The sequence below is a fragment of the Triturus cristatus genome, chromosome 7 (assembly GCF_964204655.1).
Source record: "Triturus cristatus chromosome 7, aTriCri1.1, whole genome shotgun sequence".
Lineage (NCBI taxonomy): Eukaryota > Metazoa > Chordata > Amphibia > Caudata > Salamandridae > Triturus > Triturus cristatus.
The window spans coordinates 1,741,511,661-1,741,526,549 of record NC_140590.1 but is presented as its reverse complement, the minus strand read 5'-3'; the positions used below and the strand labels follow the sequence as shown (position 1 = coordinate 1,741,526,549).

Below are 14,889 nucleotides of genomic sequence, written 5' to 3'. Positions count from 1 at the left end.
GCACCCGTCCCAAGCCTTCCACACCGTCGGGTTCCTTCCCGCAAGGCTCCTTCAGTCACCGTCGAACGGCGGGCCAGATCCCCTCCAGAGCGCAACTTTCAGCACCAGGCCCAGCCGAGGCGCCCGGACAGCTCTCCAGTGCGCTCCGCCCCTCGGGCTCGCCGTCGTCGTTCCTTGATCTCGATCGAACTTTTGGGGGGGTTCCCCCGAGGCGATCCGAACCAAAACAGCACCAATGTGCACCCCTGATGCTCCGCCACGCTCCTCTCCCGCGCCGAGCCTCAGCGGGGGGAGAAGAGCATAAGAAAAGGGCTCTAGCTTGGCCGGGCCGGAGGAGCTACGGGAGGAAGCGTCCGCTCACCCCGCCATCTTGGCCACGCCCCCTTCATCATATATGTTTTAAAAAAAAAAATGGGATAGGGTTCTGTATAGACACACACTAATATTTTTACAGTTTTTTATTGAATCAGCTTTTGAGGCAGAGGACTGAGAAGGTAATAGAACTAGATCCACATAATTCCCCTTGCCAGATTTGGACAATGGATGGTGAAAGCTAAGGGCACTTGCCTAGAGTTCATGTTTATACTTATAAAAAAACACAATGTATTAAAAAGATCAGGTTAATTGAGCACAAGAAACTCTGCATATGGAAATATGTTGTCTTTATGGACGATACAAGACTGTTCAATTCAGATGTCTTGCAAGAGCTTCACTGTCTGCTATTATTAGTTAAATTGTGATTTTCTCAGTTTATATTATTCTGCCACAAGGACGATGTAAAAAAACAATGAGTTTGATTAGAGAAGACAACTGTGGAAATGTTTTACGAAGTGTCACGTTTTGCACTGGTATCACTTTAAGAAAAAAGTTAGCATTGTCAGTTCAATGTTTTGGAACCCACCCAGATCATAGTATTTAAGAATCAAATTGGCGGTTAATATTTGTTTCGAGAAAGATCGTGGCTGCTGTCGAAAAGCAGCAACCTTTAGCCACAAATAAAGCTTACCTCTTAAAGCGAGCCCGAGTGTGCTGGAGCCTGTTTGGGATTTGCAAAGATGGCAAGTGGAACTATATATATATATATATATATATATATATATATATATATATATATATATTTATATATATATATATATATATATATATATATATATATTTATATATATATATATATATATTACCTACTGGCGGTCGCCAGTAGGTAGTTATAGTTAGGACCCTGTTTCCATAGGAAAACCGCAACATTCTATTTTGAATAACTTTGGCGCCGGTCGACGAATCCTCGCGAAATTTTCAAAACTAATGGGGCGCTACGCTCCGCTCCTACCCTGAAAGTCTCGGGGGGATTCGTCAAGCGGGGGCTGAGATAAAAGGGGGGTCCCAAAACGCGTTTTTCCCATGCATTTTTCCATAGGACCTTTAGACACAGCTACAGCCCGAACGGCTGAACAGAGTTCCTTGAAATTTGGCAGAGAGGTAGTCTACAGGTCAAGGAAGTGCCTTTTGTAGGTTTGGTGTAAATCTGTTCAGTAGATTCTGAGAAAATAGCCTTTAAATCAATATATATATCTGAGCCAGCTTACGGTGCGCTTACCGTGCGCTTACCGTACGCGTACGGTGACGTGCGCGAGCGCGATTCTGATTGGCTGTTAGATCTTAGTAAACATTCGAATCGGTCGAAACCAGGAAGCGGTGGCCGCCATTTTCTATCTCGCACTCTGAGGGGGTGGAAGAAAAACAAAGGCAAAAAACATATATAGGCACTGTTTAGACTGCTCCCAACCACCTAGCCTTGATGGAGGTGTCCTTAAAGATCCCCCAAGGGCAAAAATGCAATTTTAATTTTTTTTGAAAAATCGCCGATTACGCTTACCGTACGCGTACGGTAAAAAAAATGAAGAAAAAAAAAAATATCCATATTCTCCACACCCCGTGTGCAAATGGTGCCCGAAGGGCACCATTTTTGCATGGCATAGGTCTACCACATAGCACAACAAAAAATCAAACAATACCTTTCACAACGAAGCGCATAATATGTCCTCCATGCGCGCACGGTGCGCGAAGCGCACCGTGCGTACATGGCCCATCCAGCGTAACGTGGGCACGCGGTGCGCGTAGCGCACCGCGTGCCCACCCAGCGTGCACGGCACTAACTGCGTAAAGTGGGCGCGCGGTGCGCGAAGCGCACCGCGTGCTCACTGTGCGCGCACGGTGCGCGAAGCACACCGTGCGCGCACGGAACGAACTGCGTTAAGTGGGCGCGCACGCCACGAATGGCGTAAAGTAACTTAGCATTTAAAAAAACGTACAAATTCACTGAAAAAACCATAGGTTTCACACACGTTATAGTTAGGAATTAGCATTTAAAAAACCTTGCAAATTCACTGAAAAAACCATAGGTTTCACACATGTTATAGTTAGCTGGACATTTTACTGATAAAAAACCAATGAAATTCCCCCGTTATAGTTAGTGCAGGCAACTATAACTCACGCGACCGCAATCCTCTGCTGATGACATATGTGTCTTTATGAAAAAAAAATATTTGTAATATATGTATAGCTAAAATTTAATGGAAGAAGACATGGGCAAATAATTGTCTAAATACAGTATTAGCATCAGCAGAGGATTGCGGTCGCGTGAGTTATAGTTGCCTGCACTAACTATAACGGGGGAATTTCATTGGTTTTTTATCAGTAAAATGTCCAGCTAACTATAACATGTGTGAAACCTATGGGTTTTTCAGTTAATATATATATATATATATTCTTTATGTCTATGACTTGATTAGTCATCTGTACCTTTAAATTAGTGTGCAATGGAGGCGGAGGTCATGTGACCAAGAAATGCGTTGTCCTTTTCTGCAACCTGTGAAATAAATCGACCCGCAAAACTTGATCCTGTGGGCTCGAGCAATCTGTTTGTTCGATTTCCTTTCCATTGGAAATATATATATATATATTTCCAATGGAAAGGAAATCGAACAAACAGATTGCTCGAGCCCACAGGATCAAGTTTTGCGGGTCGGTTTATTTCACAGGTTGCAGAAAAGGACAACGCATTTCTTGGTCACATGACCTCCGCCTCCATTGCACACTAATTTAAAGGTACAGATGACTAATCAAGTCATAGACATAAAGAAAATACATGTTTATGCACATTCAAAAATCATAATAGTGCTATAAATGTTAAAAAGGACCACATGAAGAGCAGATTTCACAGTATAATTATGTATAAGCTTGGAAGTGCATAAGTTGTGATCAACCGTTGCGATAACGTGGCTGGTCTGAGTGTAAAGTACAAAAACGATATGTTGTGTGTGAATGTCGCCTATGTGACATCAGAACTACTTTAATTCAGTAGTGAATATCGGGTCTAGTGCCCATTCTTATTCCTGGATTGTCAATGAGCAGGGTGGTGAGTGGTATGTCCCCATTAGATTAAGTCAGTCTGGGGTACTAAGGCTGTCCGTGAAGGGTGCAATTATGGTAAAATATTACAATATGGTGAGAGTGAGGGTCTAGTGCCCTATGGTGTGCGCCAGACGGTGATTAAAAGGAGTAGGGGAGGGTACCCTCCAGGTTCTTCTGTGCCCATAATTGTAACACGAACGTGATGTTGATACATATATATATATATATATATATATTTCACTTTTTTGGCTAATTTAATGAAGATTCGTCAAGCGGCGCCAAAGATATAGGCAAGTTAACAAACGCTTTTAATATGGAAACATGGCCCCAACTATAACTACTTACTGGTGACAGCCTATAGGTTATATATATAACTTGCCGGGGGCGTGGTTTGGTGCCAGCCAAAGATGGCCGCTGCCTGAGGAGGCTCCGTGGCGGCTCGGGAGAAGTGCGGGTCCTCCGGTGGTCCTTTTCTTCCTTGTTGCTCCTTGTGGACTAGAGCTATCATGCGAAGCATTCCGCCACAGTTTGCAACCTTTCTGTAACCTCGGTGAGCACTTTTTAATGATAAAGTCGCTCAATGAGTTTTTTCCTTCATCTCGAGACCTCCATTTTGAAGTTCATGATGCCCGTTGCCTTAGCGCATTTTCACCGAAGAATGTTTTCAGGGGCATTTGTTTTGGCATATACTCCTGCGTTTTCTCCTCTTCCAACATATGATTTTTAACGCTGAAGTTATTTTTAATACCTGCACTTGACCTGACTGGAAAATGTGCTTTTTGTACCGTCTGTTTCTGATGCCACTTTATGACAGGAATGTGATATTTGCTGGGGCTTCTCTACACAAGACTGCCTCCTCTTGATATTTTCCATACTTAACCAGTGAGATACCTGTTTTCTAACCCCTTCTTCTCTTCAATTTTATGAACATTGTAGTTTCTTTGAAAAAAACACTACTTGAGGCAGACAGTAGTACTACATTACTAACTGAAATTGTATGGGGAGAATGAAATCTCGACGGAGTGTAGCTGGTCCTCCTATCCCTTCATCCTCTTTGGCGGACCATAATCCCTACTCTATTCTCTCAAGAACTATGGACAAAATCGAAAACCCTACATCGTCACCTCATATAGACGCTCCGACACTGTCTGCTAGTACCTCACTCTCCTCAGCTACTCTTGCTCTGAAATTACCTACCACCACTAGTAAACGAGTTAAAACAAATCTTCCGTCACCTACCACATCTCCCACACCAGACACTATGGAGGTGTTGCTTGAAGAAATACGAGCTCTCCGTCCATATATGGAAGGGACAAACAGACATCTTCAATTCTTGGATGACTAGTGGTCTACTATGGACAATAGAATCGTACTAATGGAACGATGAATAGATTCTGTCTAAGATGTAGTCCACCAAATGCCGGCTGTACAATCTGATGTTCTCTCTCTCTGGAAACAGGTGGAAAATTTGGAAAATCGCAGCTGTTGCAATAATCTGATCATTTATTGCCTGTCAGAAGGTTTGGAGGGTCCAAATACCATCTCTTTCTATACGACATTTCTTCCACAACTCCTTGGTCTCCCTTTGTCTTCTGCTTTGAACATCCAACGAGCTCACCGTTTAGTTCGGAATTCAACTACAACATCCTCTTCAGCCAAACCTAGAGGAGTCATCATCTATTTTTTGGAATATACTGACTTATTAAAGATCTTACAAACTGCTAAATCTAAGGATCATATCACCTGGCAGAACTCCACCCTCTTCTTTGCTCAAGACTATGCCAAGACAAGAGCAGAGCGTCGGAAGAAATTTCTTGCCCTGCGACCAGCTCTCTGTACTCTCAATGCTCGTTATGGACTTTTCCACCCCTGCCTTTTCAAAGTTACATACCGAAATAAAACGACGACTTATGAAGATCCTGCTCTACTCCAGAGATTCTTGGACCAATGCCATGAAAATGATATGGACACGTCTTGTTTTGTCCCTCTCTAATTGATGTCCTCTTATGTCTCTTTGTGCTTTTCATATCTAAGCATTTTGATATTTCATTTCCCAGTCTGTTTCATGTTGTGTTAATGTACCACATTACGTGTTTCTCATTTGTTCACCTTCTCTATCTTTTTTATCCACTAGGTGCGGTAATTCTACGGATGTGATCTATGTTCTCCCTGGTCTAATCTGGATGATGTCCTCCTTCCCTGATCCGCCCTGAGCCGCCCGGTCAGTTGTGCCATTTCCCTATGTGGCATCACCACCCTCATCCTTTTATATTATTTGTAGTAAGTCAGTATGTTTTTGAATCTTCTACCTTACTTTCTTTCTTCAATGTATTTACCTTTCTTTCTCTATTGTATTCCCTTCATTCTTCTTATCAGACTTCTGAATCTCTGTGTTTCTCAATGATGCCTCCTTCTTCTCTTTCCTCTTTCTTTCCTTTCTTTATTTCTCTCCTTTCTTTTCTCTTCTCTTCTTTCTTTCTTCTTATTCTGTCGTTCTCCTCTTCTTCTTCATTTCTATACTCCTCTTCATAACTACATTCTTTTTTCTTTTATTAAGCAATTTAATATTATCTGGTTTAACTGCACATTTACTGTATTATTCATTAATATTTTTCACTGTTCTCCAAATATGAATTGTTATATTGATTATAATGCAACGTTTATATTGTTCCATTTCTTATAAATGGCGTTAAAAGTTGTTTCATGGAATGTTAAAGGTTTAGTCTTCCCGATCAAACATCAGAGGGTTCTTTCCCATTTATCTAATTTGAATTGTGAAATAGTTTTGTTACAAGAGACTCATGTTGTAGAGAAAGAAATTCTCAAACTTAAAAGATTATGGGTAAGTAACATTTTTGCATCCCCAGACACAGGTCATCGCAATGGCGTTATCATTTTGTGCCATAAATGTCTTGACTTGCAGATTATTACTCAAGAATCAGATTACTCGGGTAGATGGGTTTCTGACTCACTTTTACTTAATAACATTCCCATGACTCTTTTTAACCTTTATGCTCCTACTGCTCCAGATGTCACTTTTTGGCCCACTAAATTATCCAAATTAATGTCCTTTCAAGATGATTATTTATTAGTTGGAGGTGACTGCAATATGGATATAGAGCCAATTATTGAGTGCAAATCCACCTCTAAATTCATCCTGTCCACTCTGTTCTCCCAGCTTACCTCTACTATTCAACAACGGTCATTAGTAGACTCATGGCACTTATGTAACCCTGCTCTTTTAGAATATGTTTTCTTTTCCACTGCACACTCTTCACATTCTCACATTGACTACCTTTTTACCTCACAATCAATCACTCAACATATCCTAAAATCTGACATTGGTTCTATCCTAATTTCTGATCATGCACCGGTTATCTTAAGTCTAGATATCTCTTCTCCTACACAAGGCACCAGAAGGTGGAGATTTAATAACACTCTTCTTCTAGACCCTAATTTCACCCAACAATTTTAATCATTTACTACTTCTTTCTTTGCTGAAAATGAATCCCCTTTTATATCTACTCAAATTGTTTGGGATTCTTTTAAATCAGCCTCCAGAGACTTTATTATCTCTTTTGTATCCAGTCACAAGAAATCTTCTCTCTCTAAATTACAACATGTTATGATACAAATGAAACATTTAGAATCTTCCTTCTCTATCTCTGGCTCTAAATCTTGCTTGGATGAGCTTGTTCGCGCTAAATTTCAATTCAACAAATTTTCTACAGAAAATGCCAACTCATTTCTTCTTAAATCCTCAGCCAAGTATTATGGTGGCCAGAATAAAGCAGGGAAACTTCTAGCTAATTATTTAAAAATTAAGCAAGAACGTACCAAGATCAGCTCTATCCTTGACTGCAATAATCGTATGCTTTATAAAAATGAAGACATTTTGTCGGAATTCACTTATTTCTTTCAGTCTCTTTACACCCCTGACATTTTTGTTTCTCCAGATACAATCTCTCATTATCTTTCTTCTATTACACCTCCTTTCCCTCCAGATCTGGACTTTTCGGTGTTAAATGACGACACTAAAGAGTCTGATATCAGTAATGCTACTCATACTATTAAACAAGGTAAAGCCCCAGGACCTGATGGTTTCACCATCAAATTTTATTCTCGTTTTTCTCGTTTCCTTATTCCCAAACTATATCAACTATTTCACTTCTTTATTTCTTCTAAAAAATCTGCAGGATCTTTTAAAGAAGCTCAAATATGTTTAATACCTATGGACAGTAAAGATCATAATTTGTGTAAGAATTATCGCCCTATTTCTCTAATTAATCTTGATTTTAAGATTTTTGCTAAAGTTCTTGTTAATTGGTCATGAACAATGTAGTTTTATTAAAGGCGGGCACCTTTCTGACAATACTAGACTCTTTTTCAATGTCCTCACTAAAGCTAGATCATATAAAGATTCATTAGCAGCCATTTCTCTAGATGCTGAGAAAGCCTTTGATAGGGTGGGATGGCCTTTTATTTTCTCTACTTTATCCTAGTTTGGTTTTGGTTCTACATTTATAAATTATGTTTCCTTACTCTACTTCTCCCCAGTTTCTTCTGTTTTCTCAAATGATTTTCTTTCATCTAATTTCCAACTTCAGCGTGGGTTACGACAAGGTTGTCCCCTTTCTCCACTTCTCTTCATTCTCGCTTTGGAACCTTTCTTAACGAAGATCCGCTTAAATTCCCAAATCATAGGTTTTAAATATGGCTGTAATCAATTGAAATTATCGGTTTACTCAGAGGATATTTTGCTCTTTTTATCCCATCCGCAATCATATCTCCCGGCTTTTTATCAGAAGTCGAATCTTTCGCCTCTGTATCCAGTTACAAGTGAAATATTGACAAATGTGAAATTCTTCCATTAAATAAACTCTGTTTTTCTGCAGATTATACTACATTTGGTTTTAAATGGATCTCTGACAAAATTAAATATCTGGGTTTATGGTTTAAACCCTCTATTAAAGATTCTATTTTAACTAATGTAAAAGAACTCCAATCCTTTATGAAGTCTGCTACTTCTAAATGGAATCCTTTGTTTTTATCATGGTGGGGTCGTCTTGACACAATCAAAATGATGTTAGTCCCTGTTATTCTTTTTTATCTTTCCAATATTCCTATAACTATTGCCAACTCCCATTTAAAAACTATATATTCCATACTATCTAAATGTTTATGGAATAACAAAACACCCCGCATCTCCTTGCATAAACTTAAACATCCTAAATTCTTAGGAGGTGTTAAATTCCCAGACTTCCAGATCTATCATAATGCATTCTCTCTCAAACAGGCCTCATTATTCTTATTAGAAGATGATGATTCTTGTTCTCTACTATTATGGGTTGTCGTTGAAAAGTCCATTTTTCAGCCCTTTTCTTTTCAAGAAACTGTATAATTTTCTCTTCTCAACGACCCTTTCCTTTTTCTCTTCCTATACTCACTAACTCTTGTAAACTTCTTAAACCTTTATTTACCAAATTAACTTTCTTCTTCAGACAAATTTCTTCAATCTTCAATATGGTATAATAAAGATATTAAATTAAATAACAAAGTTCTATTTTGGAAAGCTTGGCATCTTAAAGGTCTTCAATGGGTTCACCAACTCCGTCATGAGGATACTTGGCTGTCCTTCTCTTCTACTCAATCACGCTTTTTCTTTCCTTCAATCAATCATAGCATTTCTAAAGTGCACTACATACCTGTGAGGGTCTCAAGGCACTGGGGGGGGAGGCTGCTACTGTTCGAAGAGCCAGGTATTGAGAAGTCTCCTGAAGGTTAGAAGGTCTTCGGTCTGCCGCAGGAGGATGGGGAGGGTGTTCCATGTCTTGACGGCGAGGTGGGAGAATGATCTGCCGGTGGCGGTCACTCTTCGGATGCGGGGGGTGGTGGCGAGGGCGCGGTCGGTGGAGCGGACCTGGTGGGTGGGGGTGTAGAGGCTGAGTCGGCTGTTGAGGTACGCTGGTCCGGTGTTGTGGAGTGCCTTGTGTGCATGGGTGAGGAGTTTGAAGGTTATCCTCTTGTTGATAGGGAGCCAGTGCAGGTCTCTCGGGTGGGGTGTGATGTGGCTGCGGCGAGGGATGTCAAGGATCAGGCGTGTGGAGGCGTTCTGGATGCGTTGGAGCCGTTTCAGGAGTTTGGCTGTGGCTCCTGCGTAGAGTGGGTTTCCGTAGCCCAGTCTACTGCTGACGAGGGCCTGGGTGACTGTCCTTCTCGTTTTGGTGGTGATCCACTTGAAGATCCTGCGAAGCATGCGGAGGGTGTTGAAGCAGGAGGAGGAGATGGCGTTGACCTGCTTCGTCATGGAAAGGGTAGAGTCGAGGATGATCTCTAGGTTGCATGCGTGGTCGGTAGGTGTAGGGGGTGCTCCTAGTGCAGTCGGCTACCAGGAGTCGTCCCAGGCCGAAGGGGTGGATCCGAGGATGAGGACCTCTGTCTTGTTCAGCTTCAGTTGGCTGTTTCTCATCCAGTCAGCGACGGCCTTCATTCCTTCGTGGAGGTTGGTTTTAGTGGTGTGGGAGTCTTTGGTGAGGGAGAGGATCAGCTGGGTGTCGTCGGCATAGGAGATGATGTTGAGGTTGTGCCATCGTGCGACGTGGGCGAGCGGTGCCATGTAGATGTTGAACGACGTTGGGCTGAGGGATGAGCCCTGGGGTACACCGCAGATGATCCCGGTGGCTTCGGAGCAGAAGGGGGGGAGGCGGACGCTCTGTGTTCTGCCGGAGAGGAAGGAGGTGGTCCAGTCCAGGGCCTTCTCTTGGATTCCGGCGTCGTAGAGGCGTGTTCGCAGTGTGCGGTGGCAGACCGTGTCGAAGGCGGCTGACAGGTCCAGGAGAATAATGGCCGCAGTTTCTCCGTTGTCTAGCAGGCTCCTGATGTCATCGGTGGTGGCTATGAGGGCAGTTTCGGTGCTGTGGTTGCTGTGGAACCCGGACTGGGACGGGTCCAGGATGCTGTTCTCCTCGTCCTTCATCATACCTTTCCAAATATACCTCCCTGCTTTCTCTAATCCAAACATCCTTTCACACCATGACATCCACAAACCATCCCTCCTCTTCACTCCCACATGCTTTATCCATCCTGTCCCTCTCCCCATCGGCATCAAAAATATACCAATCTCTATCACCATTTTCACCAATTAGGGATAAAACTGAAGTGGAAATACTCTGGGAGACTGATCTTCAATCCTACTTTTCTACGTCTACGTGGAATAAGGTTTGGATTAAAATTAGAAAAACTTCCCGTGCTGCTAATAACACCCAAACTTTGCTCTACATCTACAACAGACTTTTATTTACTCCCATCTCATTACACAAAATGAATCCTACTCTTTCTACCTCTTGTTGGTCCTGTAACACAAACCCAGCAGACCTAAAGCATATGCTTTTCCTATTTCCTCAGGTTCATAGTTCTTGAAAACAAGTCTGGACACAGATTAATACAATTTTCCATACCCAAATCCCCTTTTCTTTTGTTAACATATTTTTAGGTAGTCTTTCTGATGATTGGAATTCACAATCTTGTGATTTCCTTATCAATGATCTACTCCTTGCAGTTGCCTACTAACAGATTACTAAATCATGGAAAGATACCTTCAACCTTTCCTATCGTGCTTGGTGGTATGGAGTTTGCTACAACCATGGGTTGGACAGAGCATATGTTCACCCCATTTCCCTTGCCATTAAAAGAGACCTCCTATGGCTACCTATTACCAATTTTCTTGATGTATCTGCACATACCTCGCAAACTCATGGCCCTCGAATTGAAGAAGTCCCTAAACCTCCATCAATAATATTTTTTAATGTATATACATATACATTTCCTGTTGTTTTTTCTATTTTGCCATTTTGCTCAGCTTTCCTATATCTTTTACATTTTATTGCTTTAAATCTTACTAAAATGTATACAGTAGTTATGATATATTGATATCTGATTACCCTTAACATTTACTCCTTCTTGTTCCTCTTCCCCCTTTTCATCTCTATTGCCTTATCAGTTTGCATACAAGTTTTTCTTATGTTAACATTTTCTCACATTGTATTGCATTTTATCTTGCATCAATAAACTTTCTCTTAAACTAACACAAAATATATATATAACTTGCCTACAACTTTGGCTCCACTTGACGAATCTTCAATAAATTTGCCAAAAAAAGTGTCACAGTAAGTCTTGCTGTGCAATGAACATTTTTGGGTAATTCGCCAATTTGGGGCCAAGAAAATGGTGGGCTGAAAAAACGTGCATTTTCCCATGTTAGATCCCTAAGTCTTTGTCAACATGCCTACTGCCAGACCCGTGGGTAGGAATTACACCAAGTTTGACAGAAAGGTAGATTTGGTTATGCAGATGAATCTTTTTGTTATTTGGTGTAAATCTGCTCAGTATTTATTGAAAAATGTAAGAAAATCCAAATGTGTATATCTGTGATCGCGCTAATTTGGTGATAATAATGAGCCTGTGCAGAGAACTTGTAGAGCTCTGATTGGCTGACAACACTTCAACCAGGGTGTGATAGTAGCCATCTTGGCTTCTGCCGAGTCCCCCAAACATAATGAAAAAAAAAGAAAAGGGGGTAGGGTAGGAATACCCTCACCCCCTAAACTTGGTCATAGGTCCCAGAGGGACCCCGCCAAGCCAAAATAGCATTTTGTTTAAATAACAATTGCCGCAAAATCACAATATTCATGAACTCTTGGCAAAAATAATTTTTATTAAAAGCAAGCTCGGGCTCCACACTATATATGAAAATGGCCCCTCAGTGGGTCAGGTCCCAGAGGCATTTTATGAAAAAAAGGAGGGGGGCGCATGGGGGCCCCCTCCTGCAGCTCTTTGAGCTCTATGGACCACCACCTCCATAGATCTTTATTTAAATTTTGGAGGGAGGCCACACAAACCCCCCTCCATGGTCTTAAGTGAGCCCTGGGGACCCCCAGTTCCCCAGAGTTCATTTTTATAAGAGGCAGAGGGCTGCACGGACCACCCTGCGTCCCTGGGACCACCACCTCCCCGGGGCTCTATATTAAATGCTTGGGGGGCCTTGTAGACCCCCCGCCCTGGGGACCACCACCTTCCCGGGGCTTAAAATTAAATTCTTGGGGGCATGCAGACTCCCCAAGCCCGAGGACTGCCACCTCCCTGGGGCTTCACTTAAATATGGAGCTGGGGGCAGCATGGACCGCCCCAGCACTCCGGGGACCACCACTTCCCCAGGGTTTTCTCTTATTTATAAAGCAGGAGGCGGTCCACATGGCCCCCTTCCTGGGCTGTTCTCGGCCCTGAGGACCACCAGCTCCCCAGGGCAGGCACGTGAAAGTGAAAGGAGGAGGGCTGCACAGACCCACTCCTGGGGCCAATAATGTCCCTGGGCGAATCCATCTCCCCCGGAGCCAGCTCCTGCTATATCTCGGGGTGCCCATCCCCAGGACATAGCTATTTGCTGTGACTTGGCGGGTACTTTGAAAGCTGCTGCCAAGCCCAAAAAAACATTCTGATTACAGGAAACGGGAGCTGACAAAATGATTATACTTGCTGGAAGAGGAGGTTTTGTCTGTTTCCCTGTCCACTGTCAAGCAGGCAAGGAAACAGACAAGACAATTGGTCTCACAGACAGGGAGGCGCATGTTTAGCAGCTTCCTGTCTGAGAGCAATTCTGGCTCCCACAGGAGGCGGGGAGCGAGCATGGAACACTGGGCCTTGAGGCTCCCCTTGTTGTCCCAGGGGGGAAAGGAGAAAGAGGCAAAATAAAGGTGAGAAACGAGCGGAAAGAGGCATAATAGATGGTCAGCAACAAACAGAATGGGGCAAATTAAAAGTGAAAAATGAGCAGAAAGAGGCAGAAGAAAGGTCAGCAATGAGGTGAAAGAGGCAAGATAAAGGTAAGAAATGGGCAGAAAGAGGCAGAATAAAGGTCAGAAAATAGCAGAAAAAGGAAGAATAAAGTTCAGCAATGAGCAGAAATAGGCAAGATAAAGGTGAGAAAAGAGCAGAAGGAGGCAGAATAAAGCTCAGCAACAAGCAGAAAGAGGCAAAATAGAGGTCAGAAATGAGCAGCAATAGTCACAATAAAGGCCAGAAATGAGGAGAAAGAGGCAAAATAAAGGTAAGCAAGGAGCATAAATAGGCAAAATAAAGGTGAGAAACGAGCGGAAAAAGGCAGAATAAAAGTCAGAAATGAGCAGAAAGTGGCAAAATAGAGGTCAGAACCTGGCAGAAAGATGCAGAATTAAGGTTAGTAAGAAGCAGAAAGAAGCAAAATAATGGTGAGAAACTAGCACAAAGAGGCAAAATAAACGTTAGCAACGTGCAGAAAGAGTCAAAAGAGCTTTCAGAAACGAGCAGAAAGTGGCAAAATAGAGGTCAGAAACTGGCAGAAAGATGCAGAATTAAGGTTAGTAAGAAGCAGAAAGAGGCAAAATAATGGTCAGAAACTAGCAGAAAGAGGCAAAATAAAGGTTACAAGAGAGCAGAAAAAAGCATTGCATTATATTAGTTAGCTCAAGCAACTATAACTGCTGAATTGCTATGGTTTTTTACAAGTGAAATCTGAGCCTAAATATAACGTCTCTGTAACTTTTGTTTTTCTCAGTGATAGACAGATAGACAGACAGACAGACAGACAGACAGACAGACAGACAGACAGACAGACAGACAGACAGACAGATAGATAGATAGATAGATAGATAGATAGATAGATAGATAGATAGATAGATAGATAGATAGATAGATAGATAGATAGATAGATAGATAGATAGATAGATAGATAGATAGATAGATAGATAGATAGATAGATAGATAGATAGATAGATAGATAGATAGATAGATAGATAGATAGATAGATAGATAGATAGATAGATAGACAGACAAAACTCCCAACTCAAAACAAGGTAGGAGGCTCATGTAGGGACTGCAGAGCCAATACAAGTTTATGAATCCTACTGACACATTTCAGCCTCACACTAGCCTTGCACAAGTTCCATAACTCTTACTAAGTATCCCTTTCTAGCCACATGCAAAATTCATGATATTCTTACATTAAACCCCAGCTCCACTAATCATTACTGAGTACCCTGTAGAGTCAGATGCTAAAATATTGAAACTTGTACATGGAGCTGCAGTCCGCTGGTTGTTGGTGTCCCTCAAAAGTCAAATGCCAAGACATTGAATTATTCTCATGAAGCTGCAGTTCCCCTTATTAGAGGCCCAATTCAATTCAGAAACAACCCCTTTAAGTGACCTGCACCAAGCTTAGGGTGTGTGACTTTAGTGTGTAAATTTGTACACATACTTTTCCTATTTTATAGATTTTTGATTGTTTTCCATAGGATTAATTATTTTCCTATCCTGTTTCATAATAATGGATCAAAATTACAGATTTCAATACTCCTTGTTTTTTTAAGTTTGTGACAACACCCTACTATTTATAGGAACTTTTATTTACTGGTAAGCACAAGTACACTTAGATTTAGTTTGTTAAGG

The 14,889-nt window shown here is 41.8% G+C and overlaps 1 protein-coding gene across 4 annotated transcripts in view; it reads left to right on the top strand.

The window, feature by feature from the left end:
* Positions 1-14,889, top strand: part of LOC146812972 (C-type lectin domain family 2 member B-like) — a 375,324-nt gene that overhangs the window by 13,825 nt on the left and 346,610 nt on the right. For 2 of the 4 annotated variants that reach the window (XM_085614655.1, XM_085614654.1), the window contains exon 2: positions 5,546-5,632. The gene's annotated coding sequence lies outside the window, so the exon portion shown is untranslated. Of the gene's footprint in view, positions 1-5,545; positions 5,692-14,889 lie in introns of all 4 variants that reach the window. The other 2 variants (XM_085614653.1, XM_085614652.1) reach the window with 1 other exon arrangement.